The sequence below is a fragment of the Antechinus flavipes genome, chromosome 3 (genome assembly GCF_016432865.1).
Source record: "Antechinus flavipes isolate AdamAnt ecotype Samford, QLD, Australia chromosome 3, AdamAnt_v2, whole genome shotgun sequence".
In the NCBI taxonomy this organism is placed as follows: domain Eukaryota; kingdom Metazoa; phylum Chordata; class Mammalia; order Dasyuromorphia; family Dasyuridae; genus Antechinus; species Antechinus flavipes.
The window spans coordinates 43,585,858-43,602,000 of record NC_067400.1 but is presented as its reverse complement, the minus strand read 5'-3'; the positions used below and the strand labels follow the sequence as shown (position 1 = coordinate 43,602,000).

General features: G+C 40.4%; 1 long non-coding RNA gene across 1 annotated transcript; it reads right to left on the bottom strand.

Moving 5' to 3' along the window:
- Positions 1-714: 714 nt before the first annotated feature.
- Positions 715-15,350, bottom strand: LOC127557736 (uncharacterized). Its single transcript, XR_007952607.1, has 3 exons — positions 15,142-15,350; positions 4,483-4,570; positions 715-926 (listed from the first exon to the last, which is right to left on the bottom strand). It is a non-coding gene; the product is annotated as an uncharacterized LOC127557736 (long non-coding RNA).
- Between the last annotated feature and the right edge of the window lie 793 nt (positions 15,351-16,143).

The following is a 16,143-nucleotide window of genomic DNA, read 5'->3' as shown; positions in this document are numbered from 1 at the left end:
AGTATATGTAGTGCCTGGAACATAGTAGGTACCATATTCCTTCCCTCTGTTCACCAAATCAAGATGGGTTCCATCTTCTCAATTGTTTTATTTTTTTATGTTCCTAATCATGACTGGCATACCTAATGCAAAGGGTTAAAAAAAAGTTTCTATACAAGATATAAGCATATAACTTAATAGGCAAAAGGACTTATCCAAAATCATCTCTATGTATTTTAACATTTCTATTTGGAGGGAGGGTCAGAAAGCATTTCTAATAAAGCTAACAGGATCACTAAATTATTCTTTCTCCTCTTTGTGTACATTATACTGAAATCAAGAAGAAAATGGAAGTATCATAGATTGTGGTACATAAGAGTTAAAAAGCCTATCACAAATAATGCAAAGAAAATTACCACAAGACATCAAATATTGGCCATAAATCAGTGTTACATTTCCACTCTCACAAGTCTTTGTGAAAAGCCTTCATTTGCTTCCTTTTAAAAGTTTCCTTAAGAATTAAGCAAGTATTCCAAAAGATATAAATGTTCATTCTCCCCCTATACCAGGGAGAACTGGGTAGCATGAAGTATCTGATTTTGTAAGCTATTTGAAGAAATGAGTTTGACTTGTGCTCATAGAACTCAAAAATGGGGCTGTATCTTTAAAAAGTCAATTTGCATTTATAACTATTGTCAGACTTTTTTTTTAAGTTTAAGAATGTACACACCAATATTACTCTCAAAGAATACTTTATTTTCTTTTTTAAAACTAATTTTCTAACATGGATTTTGAACTTAACCTAAATCCCAGAATGGTTTGTGCCAAAAACTTCTTGATGAGCATACTGAGGATGAGGAACTTTCCAAAGTTGGTAGCTCTTGGCTCAGAGTAGTAGTTTATTTCAAAGGGTTCATCACAGCTTTTAGAATTCCTCTTTTCTCTACCTGCCAAGACAAATCCAGGGACTATGTGAACAGAATTATAAAACACTTTTCACACAAAGACAGGCTAAGTCAGTATACTTAAAATGACAGCTATGCCTACATTAATTTACTTAATTCACTGGCATACTAATCAAAATACCAAAGAATTGTTTTAAGGCTAGAAAATATAATGAAATAAAGGTCAGCATTACTGATCACAAAATAAAAAATTTTGATTATATCAAATTAAAAAGCCTTTGTACAAACAGAACGAATGCAAACAAGATTAGTAGGGAAGTAACAAACTGGGAAAACATCTTTACAATTAAAGGTTCTGATAAAGGCCTCATTTCCAAAATATATAGAGAACTGACTCAAATTTATAAAAAATCAAGCCATTCTCCAATTGATAAATGGTCAAAGGATATGAACAGACAATTTTCAGATGAAGAAATTGAAACTATTACCACTCACATGAAAGAGTGTTCCAAATCACTATTGATCAGAGAAATGCAAATTAAGACAACTCTGAGATATCACTACACACCTGTCAGATTGGCTAAGATGACAGGAAAAAATAATGATGAATGTTGGAGGGGATGCGGGAAAACGGGACACTGATGCATTGTTGGTGGAGTTGTGAACGAATCCAGCCATTCTGGAGAGCGATCTGGAATTATGCCCAAAAAGTTATCAAACTGTGCATACCCTTTGATCCAGCAGTGTTTCTATTGGGCTTATACCCCAAAGAGATACTAAAAAAGGGAAGGGGACCTGTATGTGCCAAAATGTTTGTAGCAGCCCTGTTTGTAGTGGCTAGAAACTGGAAAATGAATGGATGCCCATCAATTGGAGAATGGCTGGGTAAATTGTGGTATATGAATGTTATGGAATATTATTGTTCTGTAAGAAATGACCAGCAGGATGAATACAGAGAGGACTGGCGAGACTTACATGAACTGATGCTAAGTGAGATGAGCAGAACCAGGAGATCATTATACACTTTGACAACGATATTGTATGAGGATGTATTCTGATGGAAGTGGACTTCTCTGACAAAGAGACTTAACTGAGTTTCAATGGAGAAATGATGGACAGAAACAGCTACACCCAAAGAAGGAATACTGGGAAATGAATGTGAACTATTTGCATTTTTGATTTTCTTCCCGAGTTATTTTTACCTTCTGAATCCAATTCTCCCTGTGCAACAAGAGAACTGTTCGGTTCTGCAAATATGTATTGTATCTAGGATATACTGCAACATGTTTAGCATATATAGGACTGCTTGCCATCCTGGGGGGGGGGGAGGAGGGAGGGAGGGGAAAAAACGAAACATAAGTGATTGCAAGGGATAATGTCGTGTAGAAATTATCCTGGCATGGATTCTGTCAATGCGAAGTTATTATTAAATAAAATAAAATTTATATATTAAAAAAAAAAAAAAAAAAAGAAATAAAGGTCAGGAATATCAAGAGAATCAATGTGAAGGAAGGCAGCCTAGCAGTACCAAATTTTAAACTATGCTACAAAGTGATAATCCTCAAAACAATCTGAAACCTGCTAAGAAACAGAATGGAAGATCAGAGCTATGAACAGATTAGATACACAGTAGTAAATGACCCTAGGAGTGTATTGTTTGATAAACCCAAATATCCAAGCTTTGAGGATAAAAACTCATCATCCAAGAAAACTGGAAAGCGATAGCCCTATATCTCATACTATAATATCAAGAAGGACAAAATGGATAAATGATTTTAGACATAAAGGATGATATAACTAAATTAGGGAACCAGGGAACATTTTACCTGTCAGATGTATGGGTAAGGAAGGAGTTTCTGACCAAACAAAAGACAAGAGAGGGATCGTGAAAATTAAATGGATAATTCTGGTTACGTGAAATTAAAAGGGTTTTGCACAAACAAAATAAATGCAGCCAAAATTAAAAACAGGAAAGGGGAAGATTACAGCAAATTTCTCTGATAAAGTCTTCATTTCTTATTATATAGGGAACTGAGAAATTTATAAAGATACAAGTCACTCAATTGATAAATGGTCAAAGGATATGAACAGGCAGTTTTCAGAAGAAGTCAAAGCTATCAATAGTCACATGAAAAAAATGTTCTCCATCACCATTGACTATAGAAATGCAAATTAAAACAACTCTGAAGTACCAATTCACACATATCAAATTGTCTAACATGAGAGAGATCATACTAGTGGACCGGACCCAAGGACATTCCACAGGCTCACAGCAAAACCCAGCTCTATATCCTGGTCATTTCTACGTGGAACCCAGTTCCAGATTACAAAATTTTGCTTGATCTTAATAGCCAGCTTGGCCATAGCTCTTCAAGGGCATAAAACCCTGCTGGGGCTGAAACCCAGAAATTCTAAAACTGGTGCTGAGAAAAACAACCTCTGCCAACAGCAATCTCTACAGGTGCCAAGAAAATCAGTTTTAGCTATTGCCAGAAAAGGCAGGCTTTCAACTGTTGGAGCCAGGCCAGAGAACTAAGGAACAGGAATGGGGCAGGCCACCAGAACAAAATTCATAGAAAAGGCTTTGCACCATTCTAACAAGCCCGAGGATAGAGCACAGCATCTAGCTGGAGCTAATTCTATCATACAGTTGAATCTAAGATCCACACAGATCTAGGCTGATGAACTGTGAATTGCCTAGAATAGGAAGATATTAAGATGTTTTGAGATTCACCCCCTACGTAAACCACAACCAGAGATGGGAGGGAGTCAGAAGTGAATGATAAGGAAAATTGGCGAGGAGCGGGTTGGGGGAGGAGGGGAGACTATAAGTACCAAAGATTTCAGGAAGAGAAAAAATCTCAGAAGCTTTTAACGTAAACAGATAAATTAGCAGGAAAAATAGCAACAACAGAAGGAAATACAGCTTACGGATCTAATAAACAACTTCAGGTATTTACAAATAAATGTTGCAAAATAAAGGAAATGATCCAAGACTTGATGAGACCAAGACCCCTATGGAATTTGAGAATATGAAACCACATAATATGCTGTCTCTGAAGTGGTTTAAAAGGGGACGTTAGAATTATGGGAATAGAATGTATGTTCTGCACAGTCAAAATAATGAGTATTATGACAAAATAAATCTACAATGGCAAGGCTCAAACAAAAGAGTGCACACAGAAACCTAGAGGAAGAAAAGCAAAAAACAAAAACATTAAAAAACTGGATGGGCAACTAAAATTTTTGGTCATTTGTCCAGGTCAACCATAAGTGGTCTTAATGTTCCCAAGTGCAAAATGCAAAACTATGGCATGAAAGATCCTCTCAAAGAACTGTGGCTCCAATGGAATAGAATTGATAGGACTTTGGATATTCATCTGATTCTCTGCTAGTACACAGAAAGAAGCAAAATCTACCTGAGTCAATAGCCATTTTCTGAGCTGACTGAGAAGATTCACTGAGAAATGTGAAAAATAACCAATTATTAACCTTCCCCACAGGTTACAGGTCACCAATATTTACACAGAATGCTGTGCAGAATGCCAACAAGCATCTGAAAGCTGCAGAATAGTATCTGAAGGCTGCTAGTACCTACCTGGATGGAATAGAGAGTCATGTTCAAGGTACAAGCTGAGGAGGACCTTCACACTGATCCCCTCAACTTCACATTTTTCAAGGAGTTCCTGTGTGAGGAAGGGGAAAGGGAGAATGGTGAATAATGCCCACAACAAACATTTTCTAAGCACTACTATGTTCAAAGCACTGTGCTGGGTACCAGCAATGCAAAGATTAAAGTGTCAAGAAACTCAAGTCTGCCAAACATTTGAAAAAATCAGCAAAAACCTTCATCTCAGACAAATAACTTGGCATAGCAATCCTGAGTAGAGTAAGAGCGGATGATCCTTTCCACTTGGGGCACATGTCCTATATAATGTCAGCCAAGGCAGATGTCAAAGTAGTCCTGTCATTTTAAGAGGAGATCTGATTTCACTGGTGTGTGGAAATGTTTTGTAGAACCTCAATCTATTGATGTAGGTGATAGTACCTCAATAATTTAGAGCCTTGGAAAGTGGTCCAGAACTCTAAAAGATTAAGGGACTCAACAGTGATTCTATAGCTACATATTTATATGTTATATATGTGTGTGTGTGTGTGTGTGTGTCTAAGTGTGTGTGTGTGTGTCTAAGTGTGGATATGAGAAAGAGACAGACAGAGAGGGAGAGAGAGAAGTTGAGAGGTAGAGAAGGGAGGGAGGGGCAAGATTTGAAAACAGGTCTTCCTGATTCCAAGCTAGCCCTCTATCCTTCACTACCTTTAAGTTTTGCCAAAAAAGACTTCAGTAACTTGAAGACCCATTTATTTTAACATTGTGTAGAGACAGGGCCCTGAGCTTGTTTTTAGGAACACCTAAGTTAAAACAGCCTTTTATCCTTTCTAGCTATGTGATCATATTCGTTGGAGCAAATAAAGTCATTAGGTAATGCAGGTAAGGGTTTTTTTTTTTTTTTTTTGCTTTTCTTTGCATCAGGGAGATAAAATTCGTTTTCTTTTATCTGAATTTATATTTTGAGGGATTATGTTGGCCTTGTTTAGACATAATCATTACATTGCTAAGAGGCAAACATAAGAACAGAACTGGGGAAGGAATCCTCAACCTATGGATTTCAGACAGGAAAAAGGTTTAGACTTAGTTGCATTTTGAAATATTTTCTTGGTAAATACATGGAAATCTGTGAATACAGTAAAACTGAAAGAAAAAAAACTTTGTATTCCATTTTTATAGGAACTTTTAAGTAGATAAGCCAACCATTGTATATAAAACAAATGAATTTCATCTAATTATCTTCTTTTAAAAGCACTATTTTTTTTAAATTCTAAAAGCAAACAATCACCCCAAGTTTTCTATGTGTGTGTGTGTGTGTGCATATCTGTGTGTGTAACATGTTCTCTGTTAAGAACTTTCTTTCCTCACCTTAATCATTTCAGAAGTTGTCTATTGATCTGTCTAGAAAATAAAGATCGCCACTGCTTAACTCTGGCAAACGGAGCAAGTTCACATCCCAATACAGCAGAGCCCAAAAGATCCTGTCCGCCTGGCAATAGGGAGCTGCTGAGCAGCCTAGTCTATCAGCCTTCAGCTTCCAATATTCGGAGAGTTCTGCTCCCACCCGAGGTTAATTTTGTGATCAGAATTTTGTCCCTTCTAAAAGCAGGGCTGTAGGTTTAGAGCTGGAGCTGCCCTTCGAGGTCTTATTATCCAATATCTTTCTATTTATTGATAAAGAAACCTTAGGACCAGAGAAAGCAGTCATATCACAGAATTATCAAGAGGCAGAGATAGAGCCTGAAATCCAAACACAGCACACGGCTACAAAGATAACACTGGCTTCCAGAATTTCTAAGCATTTAGTATAATCTATATAGTACACATGGCGTGTAGAGCACAGAGTTTATATAGTATGGGAACGTAGTAGAGAGAGCCTATAATATACTCTAAATAGTCCACATAATTTGTAGGGCTAGAAGGAACAAAGGACACATCTCAGGGAGCCGCTTCATTTTACAGGTGATGAAAATGACGGATAGAAACAGACTTATTTGTTCATGCTCATGAACTTGTGACTATCGGAGCAGGATTCAAATCCTGCTCCTTCGAGCTCCAAGGTTCTTCAGCACCCCCTCCCCCAATCATGCAGGGCCTCCCACGGCACCACAAGCAGGGCTGGGAGCTTCCACTAGGGCTATTTCCATCCATGTTTCACTCTCTCGTTCTAACTCCTTCTTTATTCATTTGATTCACTGAAAGATCTTTTTTCTCTCTTTTTTAACAGTCCACACAAAAATATTTACAACTGTCCGTAATGTTCAAGCTCAAGAGATCTGTGGGATCATCCATCTAATCTACAAGTGGAAGCTGGATCTCCAGGAAGCCATTGACCTGCCCAAGATCATAGAGCAGGCAATGGTGGTGAAGATTCTACTCAGTTTCTCTGCTCATTTAATAACTTAATAGCAATAACATTCCTATTCCTTAGTTTCCAAATACATTTTTGGGGCAGGAAATGGGGTACCAGAGAATTTCACTGAAAATTGGGCATCTGGTGTTTCCCTTGTGGTGATGAATTTGGAGAGGAGGAGGGCAATACTGACCTCTTGTGGCCAAAAGCTAACAATTTCAAACGGGACACGTGAGAATGGGCATTGAACGCAAGACTTTCCGATGGCAAATCCGTCACTCAGCCACTCGTCCCACCAGCTCTTATCTGTTAGAGAATATTTCACATACTCGTGTCCTTAGGAAGTTTCTGAAAGTTAGAAAGCCCAGGTAACATCATGGGGTTATGGATCTAATTGTGGAGGGAACCTCACCTCTAGTACAGTGGCAATCGCAACTGATGAGAAAAAGGAGATTTAGAAACAAAAGGGACTTGGGCAAGATCTCATAGTCAATAAGCAACAAAGGTAGCATCTGGATTTAGCCAGGGGTCCAACTGTATCAGGGAGCTCAGGGCCAAGTGGAAGTTAACCCAGAGGAAGCAGGGAAAGGAAAGGTACCAAAGTAGGTTAGCACAGGGGCCTCCACCAGGATGCTGCCCCCCAGCACACAAAGCTGGGCCATTAGCATTAACTTCCATCTCCCAGTACCCTCCATTGGATGGTTGGCACTGAGCTCGAGGGCATGGTCCACTTCACTGCTGGGGGATACCACCCGCCTTCCAGAATGGCGTGAGTGACAGCCTGTCCCATGCAGGGAGAGGCTGCCTTTCACTGTTAGGTGCTCAGGCATTGAGGAGTAATGGAAAGAGCAAAGAGCAGGTCCCAGCGCCCGCCTGTCACGTGCCAAGCTGTATGGCCAAATTCCAGCTGGCATCAGGGATAATGATACCAGTAGTATTTACTTCACTGGTCTGTTGCGTGGATCAAGATGGTAACAACTATAAAGTACTTTGTGGATCCTGGCTCACTATAAATGTCAGCTATTAGAATAACTCACATGAGAAAATTATAAGAATCAGAAGAAGTGCCTGTAGCTCTCCCCCGCCTCACCTCCGTCTCCTGCCTTCTCTGGCTCCCTTCAGGGGAGCCTTAGCCTTCAAGGACAAGCTAAACTCCCACCTTCTGGATGTCCCTTAATTCTAGTGCTTTCCCTTGGTTGGCTGCCTTCAATTTATCCCATCTATATCTGTTTGCACAAAGCTGTTTGAATATTGTCTTTCCCATTAGACAACGAGCTCCTGAAAATCAAGAACTGTTTTTGACATCTCTATGTATCCTCAGTCCTCAGCACAATGATTGGCAAACAGTAGGTGCTCAATAAGTGTTTATTGACTGACCCAACCTCTCATGTTATAGGTTAAGAAACTACGGCTCAGACATGGGACATGGCAAGATGTCAGTTACACAGGACAAAGCCAAGATTTGAACCACATTTTCCCGGCTATATACCAAGTTAAACCTTATGAAATGTTTTCCTCACCTATAACCCCAAGGGGCATAGAAAACAAGGATCACTCTCCCCAGTTTATAGATTACAAAGCAGAGTTAAAAGTGATTTCTCTTGGCTCCCACATCTTGTAGGTATCCTAGTTTTCTGATTCTAAATAGCGGGGCACGGTGTCTCCTGTGTGAGAGGACAGGCTGGCTTCCTAGAAGGAAATGTCAGCTCAATTAAAGAACAGGATCTTATAGGGTCTTAGATTTAGAGCTGGAAAGGACTTGCTGATAAGGAAACTGATTCAAAGACATTATGTAATTTTCCCAAGATCAAAAAAGTAATCGAAGACAGAATCTGGCTCAGAGGCAGGTTCTTAAGACTGCAGATGTGATGCTCTTTCCACTGTGTCTACTCATTTCAAATGCAATCTCAGAGAAAGAAACATCCAAGAAATGATTCGAGCCTAGAATGTCAAAATGCCATGCTCACAAGCATCCTTCGGAGCTTCCGTTCGCTTTTTTCTCAATAACTTGGTCAGAGGCCATTCATTGCCCCCTGAGAAATGGGACGTCTGTACTTCATACTGGTTAACTCTGAATGTGAACAAATGGCCATGCCGTTTTCTAAGCTAACTTCTGATGGATCTGATGAATCAATCTTTATGGCCTGGCTTCAACTGAAAAATCTTAACACTAACTAGGTTCTGTCCTGAACTCCCTTTTCTCTCTGTACTTTCTCACTCAGTGACTTCATCAGCTCTCATAGATTCAATTATTATCTCTATGCAGATGAGCCCCAAATCTATTTATGCAGCCACAGTCTCCTGTACTCCACGCCAGGATCATTAAATGCCTATTAGATATTTCAAACAGGATATTCCATAGGCATCCCAAATTCAATTTGTCTCAGAAGAAATAATTACATTTCCTGTGAAAATTGACTTCTCTTCTGAAGTTCCCCATTACAGCGGAAAGAATCAGTCACCCAGGTTCTTAACCTTAGCATAATCCTTTACTCCTTTTTTCTCACTCATCCCAAATGTTCAGTGACCAAATTTTGTCATTTTATCTCATCTCTTGCTATGTCCCCTTCTTTCTCATTCACAGTCACCACCCTAATTAAAATCTTCAATACCACAAACCTCAATTATTGAAAGAGCCTCGTGATTGGGCATCCTGCCTCGAATCTCTAATCACGCCAGACCATCCTTCCCACAACTGTCAAAAAGCAATTTTACTAACATCTAGGTAAACTCCAGTGGCTCCCTATTACTTCTACGGTCAAATAAACTCTTAACATTTAAAGATCTCCACAATCTGACCCCTTATATTTCTTCCACTATCTAGATCAAACATATCCAGTCATACTGTCCTATGCGTAGGAGAGGTTCCATCCCCTCACTTTACTTGGGCTAGTTAACTTGTGTCTTTGTATCTCCAGCCTTTTGGCAGTGACTAGGACACTATAGACATTTATTAAATTGGTGATTTATTGATCTAGTTAAGATTTAGCAAGATCATTCTCAACTTCCTTCTAATCTATCATTTAAAGATTGCCCCATTGGGGGGAAAAAAAAAAAACTTTGTATCATTTCTCTAAAAAAAAGATCTCATTTCTGAGTATGAGATAATATATACAATGCTTTCACACCTTAAAGAGTTTTATATAAATACGATTTTTATCATATAAGAGGAATGGATTCAAATTTTAAGAATAAGAGCCATTTCTCTGTTGATTAATGGCCAAAAGATATGCTCAATTTTCAAAGAAAGAAATCCAAGTTATCAATAGCTATGTGAAAAATGTTTAAATCACTAATAATTAGAGAAATGCAAATTAAAAGAACTCTGAATATAGTTATAATTTCACACCCATCAAATTGGTGGAGATGAAATAAGTGGAAGATGCTAAAGGAAGACAAAAGTATGTTAATTCACTGTTGGTTGAACTGTGGATTGGTCCAATAATTCTGGAAAGTAATTTGGAATAAAATTACTAACCTGTACATACACTTTCATTCAGCAGTATCACTACTAGTCTTATACTCCAAAGATATCAAAGAAAGAAAAGATCCATTTATAAGAAAATTATTTGCACAAGTGCTTCTTTTAGTAGTAAAGAACTAAAATCTGAAGGAGTGTCCATCAGTTGGGAAAAGTTTGAACAGATTATTGTATATCAACGTCAAGAAATACTATTGTGTGGTAAGAAATTAAGTTTGAGAAGACTTTTTCCTGAAATGAAATAGAATAAGATGAGCAAAACCAGTAGAACAATTTAAAGAAGTGATTTCCAAGGCCCCTTCAGCTCAAGTCTCTAAGATTACTTTAACTATTTCCATGAAAAGCCCTTAGGTCTTTTTCACTTGATGGGAAATCCAATATTTCAAAGAACTGTGGCAATTAGGAGGCATATAATGTAAATACTACTAGTCATTGGGTCCAAAACTCAAGTTCAAATTCTAAGTCAGAAGCTAATTATTAGCTATGTGGCCAATGGAAGTGATAATAAATGGCAGGCTAGCTGGGTAGTCAAGTGGATAGTACCAGGCCTGTGGTTCCTGAGTTCAAATCCGGCTTCAGACATTTACTAGCTGTGGGACCCTAGGCAAGTCACTTCACCCTGTTTGCTTCAGTTTCCTCATCTGTAAAATGAGCTGGGGAAGGAAATGAAGGACCATTCCAATATCTCTGCCCAAAAAAATCCCAAATGAGATCACAAAGTCACACAGGATTAACTACTACAAGTATAATGTAAACTTTTGGAAGGCAACAGCTGTCCCTTTGGGCTGGCCAAAGGACAAGGAGGGAGTGTAATATAGACACCAGGACCACCTACACAAAGGCATGGAGGGAGGAGATAGACCATCATGGATAAGGGCCATCTCCCCTGTGGTTTTGTTATAAAGTTCATTTGTATTTGTTCGAATAAATATAGGAATGAAAGGAGACAGGATCTTACAAGGACCCCAATTGAACCCTGAGTCTCTTTCCAATGACCAGAAACAGAGTAAATCTGAAGAGCTACTTCCATTTAGCCTGGGAAAGGTTAAGTTCTCCTTTCTTTAACTTCCTTAACTATTAATGTTTTATCCAAACTGATGCATATGAGCCAAAGGCGTAGGCAGGGCTGTCACTACCAATAATTGTATCCAGGTCAAGGATGCCCTCCTGTCAACTTTTTAATCAGCAAGTCTATAGATGAAAGCTGTAAATATTGGAGATAAGACAGACCATCTGGCAGTTTCCCATTTCAATTAATTCTTCCTGCTAGCTAGTTATTAAGTTATTTTTACATCTGTGGTGCTAAAAAAAAAAAACTATAAATAGCTCACAATATCCTCTAAATGCAGTTCCCTGTGGAAAAGCCCCCATCACTTTTATTTTTAACACTGGATATGTGAATTTCTTTTAATTGGTGAAAAGTTCATTGGTGAAATTAGTTTTTAAAAATTCATATGATGAAAGCAAATTATTTCTTTAGTTTAATTCATTCTGGTATTAAAAAGAAAGCGGGCTTTCTTCAAAGGCCTTATTTCATGATAAAATAATATAATCTTTAATCTTACTCATGGGAGATAGCCAACAGTCAAGTTGGACAAAAGAATTAATGGCCACATCTAGGTTTTGTCTGAGTGACTGAAGCAGAATGATGGATTTGTCCATGGTAGTCCTTATATGGCTAGCAAATGATCAGACTGTGTGCTCTTTGAAGCCAGACTATCTTTTGCCTTTCTTTGTATATTTGGTGTTCAGCAGGTTCCTGTATTGACAGACTGGCACAAATACAAAGACATTTTAAGCAAGCCCCCAAAGAATTTCTGTGAGCAACTGAACATATTCCTAAAAAGGGCTACACAAATTTATTGAAGACAAAGACTTTTTAAGCAAGCCACAAAAGAATTTCTGAACATATTTCTAAATCATAGGATCATTGGCTTACTTTCCCCTCTGAGGGCTCCACAGACTTCCTAGGAGATTATTTCTTTCTATTCTCCCGTCCCAATAATGCCTCTTGAAGGCTGAGAATAGGATAAGAATGCACTGAACCTGCAAACTGCATCCTAGAGTGATGTTCAACAGACACAGGCAAAGCTACCTACAGGATTTCTAAGTTTTTCTTTTTTTTTTTTCCACTGCAACTCCATAAATTTGACCTAGCAATCACTTTACCAAGGAGATCAACCACACACTTCCCATCAGATAAAGTTGGAGGCTTCTTTTGAAGGTCTGTTTTCCTAAACACCTACCTCCTGTTATCTTCAGGCATGATGGCAAAAAGAAAAGACCAAAAAGCCCACCTATAATGAATACTATATCTTTTAAGTGTTGCAGATTCACTTATATCCTGTGTTAAAAAAGCATGGTCATTGGATTTGGGGGAGTCCCCCATTTTACAGATGAGAAAACTGGGGCCCAAAAAGTTAAGCTTCCACCAAGGTAATACAGTAAACAGTTGGGCCAGTTTATTGGAAGTGATTATGTGTGAAGGGAAGTAGTTAATTATCCTCCACATCCCCCCCCCCCAATGTGTTCCTGTTCTGGCAATGGCATGGGACAATGGCATCATGAAGACTCTCTTCTCATTGACTTCCCCCTAAATTCAAGAATAAGGAAGATCTGAGAGATATAAAAGGGTTTGGGGGGGACTAAGAGCTGAAAGGGAAAAAATTAGAAAGGAAACAAAACCTTTGTTGACATATGAGTCAATTTCACCAACTGTCACTATGCCATGACCACTTTTAAAATACTTTTCTCAAGTGTGGAGCAAACGCAGCATTAAGTGATCCCACTCGGTTCCAGAATGGACATATCAGTCATCTCCAAATATCCAAAGCTTCTACATCAAAGGCTGTGTAAGTTTATCTTGAATAATAATAATAGGATGAAAAATACTTATTTGTGAAGTAGGTCTGTCTGTTTCTGTGTCTCTCTGCTGTATCTCTGTCTGTCTCTGTCTCTGTCTGTGTGTGTGTGTATCTGTCTCTGTCTCTCCCCCTCTCTTACTTTGTCTGTCTGTCTCTCTGTTGTGTCTGTCTCTGTCTCTGTCTGTCTCTCCCTCTGTGTGTGTGTGTGTCTGTCTGTCTCTCTCTCTGTGTCTCTGTCTCTCTCGGTCTCTGTCTCTGTGTGTCTCTGTTCTGTCTCTATCTCTCTCTATCTCTCTGTCTCTCTGTTGTGTCTGTCTCTGTCTCTGTCTGTCTCTCCTCTGTGTGTGTGTGTGTGTGTCTGTCTGTCTCTCTGTGTCTCTGTCTCTCTCGGTCTCTGTCTCTGTGTCTCTGTTCTGTCTCTATCTCTATCTCTCTGTCTCTCTGTTGTGTGTGTCTGTCTCTATCTCTGTCTCTGTCTCTCCCGCTGTGTGTGTGTCTGTCTGTCTGTCTCTCTCTGTGTCTCTGTCTCTCTCTCTGTGTCTCTGTTCTGTCTCTGTCTTCTCTCTCTCTCTCTCTCTCTCTGTGTGTGTGTGTGTGTGTGTGTGTCTGTTTCTGTGTGTCTGTCTCTGTGTGTGTTTGTCTGTCTCTATCTCTCTGTCTCTGTCTCTGTGTGTGTCTCTGTCTTTTTTCTGTGTGTGTGTGTGTGTGTGTGTGTGTGTGTGAGAGACAGTCTGCCTCTCTGTGTGTCACTGTCACTGTCTCTGTCTCTGTCTTTCTGTCTCTGTCTTTTCTCTCTCTCTCTCTCTCTCTCTCTTCCCTCTGTGTGTGTGTGTGTCTCTGTCTCTGTGTGTGTCTGTCTGTCTCTGTCTGTCTTTCTGTCTCTGTCTTCTGTCTTCTGTCTCTCTCTCTCTTTCTCTCTCTCTCTCTCTCTCTCTCCCCGTGTGTGTGTATCTGTCTGTCTGTCTCTATCTCTCTGTCTCTGGGTATCTCTGTCTTTTCTCTCTGTGTGTGTGTGTGTGTGTGTGTGTGTGTGTGACACAGTCTGTGTGTCTCTTAGTCTCTGTCTGTTTCTCTCTCTTGTCTGTCTCTCTGTCTCTGTCTTCTCTGTCTCTGTCTCTCCTCTGTGTGTATGTGTGTGTGTCTGTCTCTGTCTGTCTGTCTCTCTCTCTCTCTCTCTCACACACACACACACACACACACACACACTCCATTCCATTCCAAACTGGCCTGCCTTGTAGTGCATCTCCCTTCTTCAACTCCTTATCATGCTTCAAAGCAAGGCTCAGGATGAAGAAGCCCTTAGTTCCCGCCCCCCTTAGACTTTGCCAGTCGCCCCTCTATTAGCCTGACACTTGTAGTGCCTTCACATAACTTTGTATGTAGCTGGGTTCTCTTCTCTAGGAATAGGCGGGATCCCACACACCACCTCCGAGTCCTGGGCCAAGGGCTACATTGATGCTTTGCAGCTCCAACCCTGGAACAGTAAGCGCTTAATAAAAGTTGAATTAGGAATTCCTGGAGGTCTGAAGTTGATTCAAAGTCTAGGGAGGATCTAAGATGATCCAAAAGCCTTCCTTTTCCGGATGGCTGCTACAGTGTAGACCAGGGATCCTTAATCCAAGCTCGGTGGATTAGTTTGTTAAAAATACTGTGATTGCTGGATTTTGATGGAATCGATTTCCTTTAGATTGATCTCTTCTGAGAAGAGCTCCGGAGGTTTCACCAGACCGCCAAAGGATGGGACACAGAACAGTTTAAAATTGTCCCGACTAGAGATTGGGAGAGAGGGATTTTTCGGGGAGTGGGGGAGAAGGATTAGGCTTCCGGAGCCCCGCACAGGCTCGGACCGAGGGCAAGATCAGAAGGCTCCGCCCCAAGGCCGCCGCCTGCAGAGAGCTTCTCCCCCACCCCAGAAATAATTACCACTCTGTACCCATTTTCCATCTCCTTACCGCCGTTTACTGAGATGTCTTTCCGATTCAATACTAGCCCATGGAGAGCGCCGATGGTTGTTGGCCGGGTGTGAAGAGATTTCTGTAGATAGCAAGTTCAAGGACTTCTGAAGCGGCGGTTATGGGAGTTTGGGGCAGGAGGGAGGCACGTGGGAAGCAAGCCCGCCGGCCTCGAGGTGGGACTGGGGCGTTGGAGAGGCGCGAGCTTCCAACTGCCGGCTCTGGGTTCGAAAGTTGATTCCGACACATAGCAGCTATAGGACCTTGGGCTTTCTCTTTCCCCCTCGGGATTAGAAATCTCTCCCATCTGCAAAGGAAGGCTGGGAGCAGGGCAGGGGAGGACGAGGAAACTAATCAGATCTAGGGGAAAGAGGATTCCCCCCCCCCCTTACTAAGGCTCAAGTTAATTCCCACCTCTAGGAAATCCCTCCTGCCCTGCACCCTTCCTCCAGATGTTGTGCCTCCACTCACTTACTACCTATTACGTGACTTATTTTTTTCCCCCTTTTTAACCTCTATGGTGTCATTTAATGGAACAAGCTTTTTGAGACCAGGAACTGTCTGTTGAACTTCTATACTTTGCCCCTGGCACATGATTGCCCCTTTGCTAATAAAATGGATAAAATTATTCATGGGTATGAAGGTGGAGGTGACAGAATTATCGAGGCTATGGCAGCAGGTCTCAAGCTGTCTGTAGGTCCCTCGTTGTTCAGTCGTGCGTGATGCTTTGTGACCCCAATTGGGGTTTGCTTTTTTTTTTCTTTTTGCTGAGGCAGTTGGGGTTAAGTGGCTTGCCCAGAGTCACACAGCTACGAAGTGTTAAGTTTCCGAGATCACATTTGAACTCACGACCTCCTGGTTTCAGGCCTGATGTTCTATCCACTGTGCTGCCTAACTGCCCCAGATTGGGGTTTTCTTGGAAGAGAAACTGGATTGGTTTGCTGTTTTCCTTCTCCTGTTCATTTTACAGATGAGGAAACTGAGGCAAATCCTTGCCCAGGG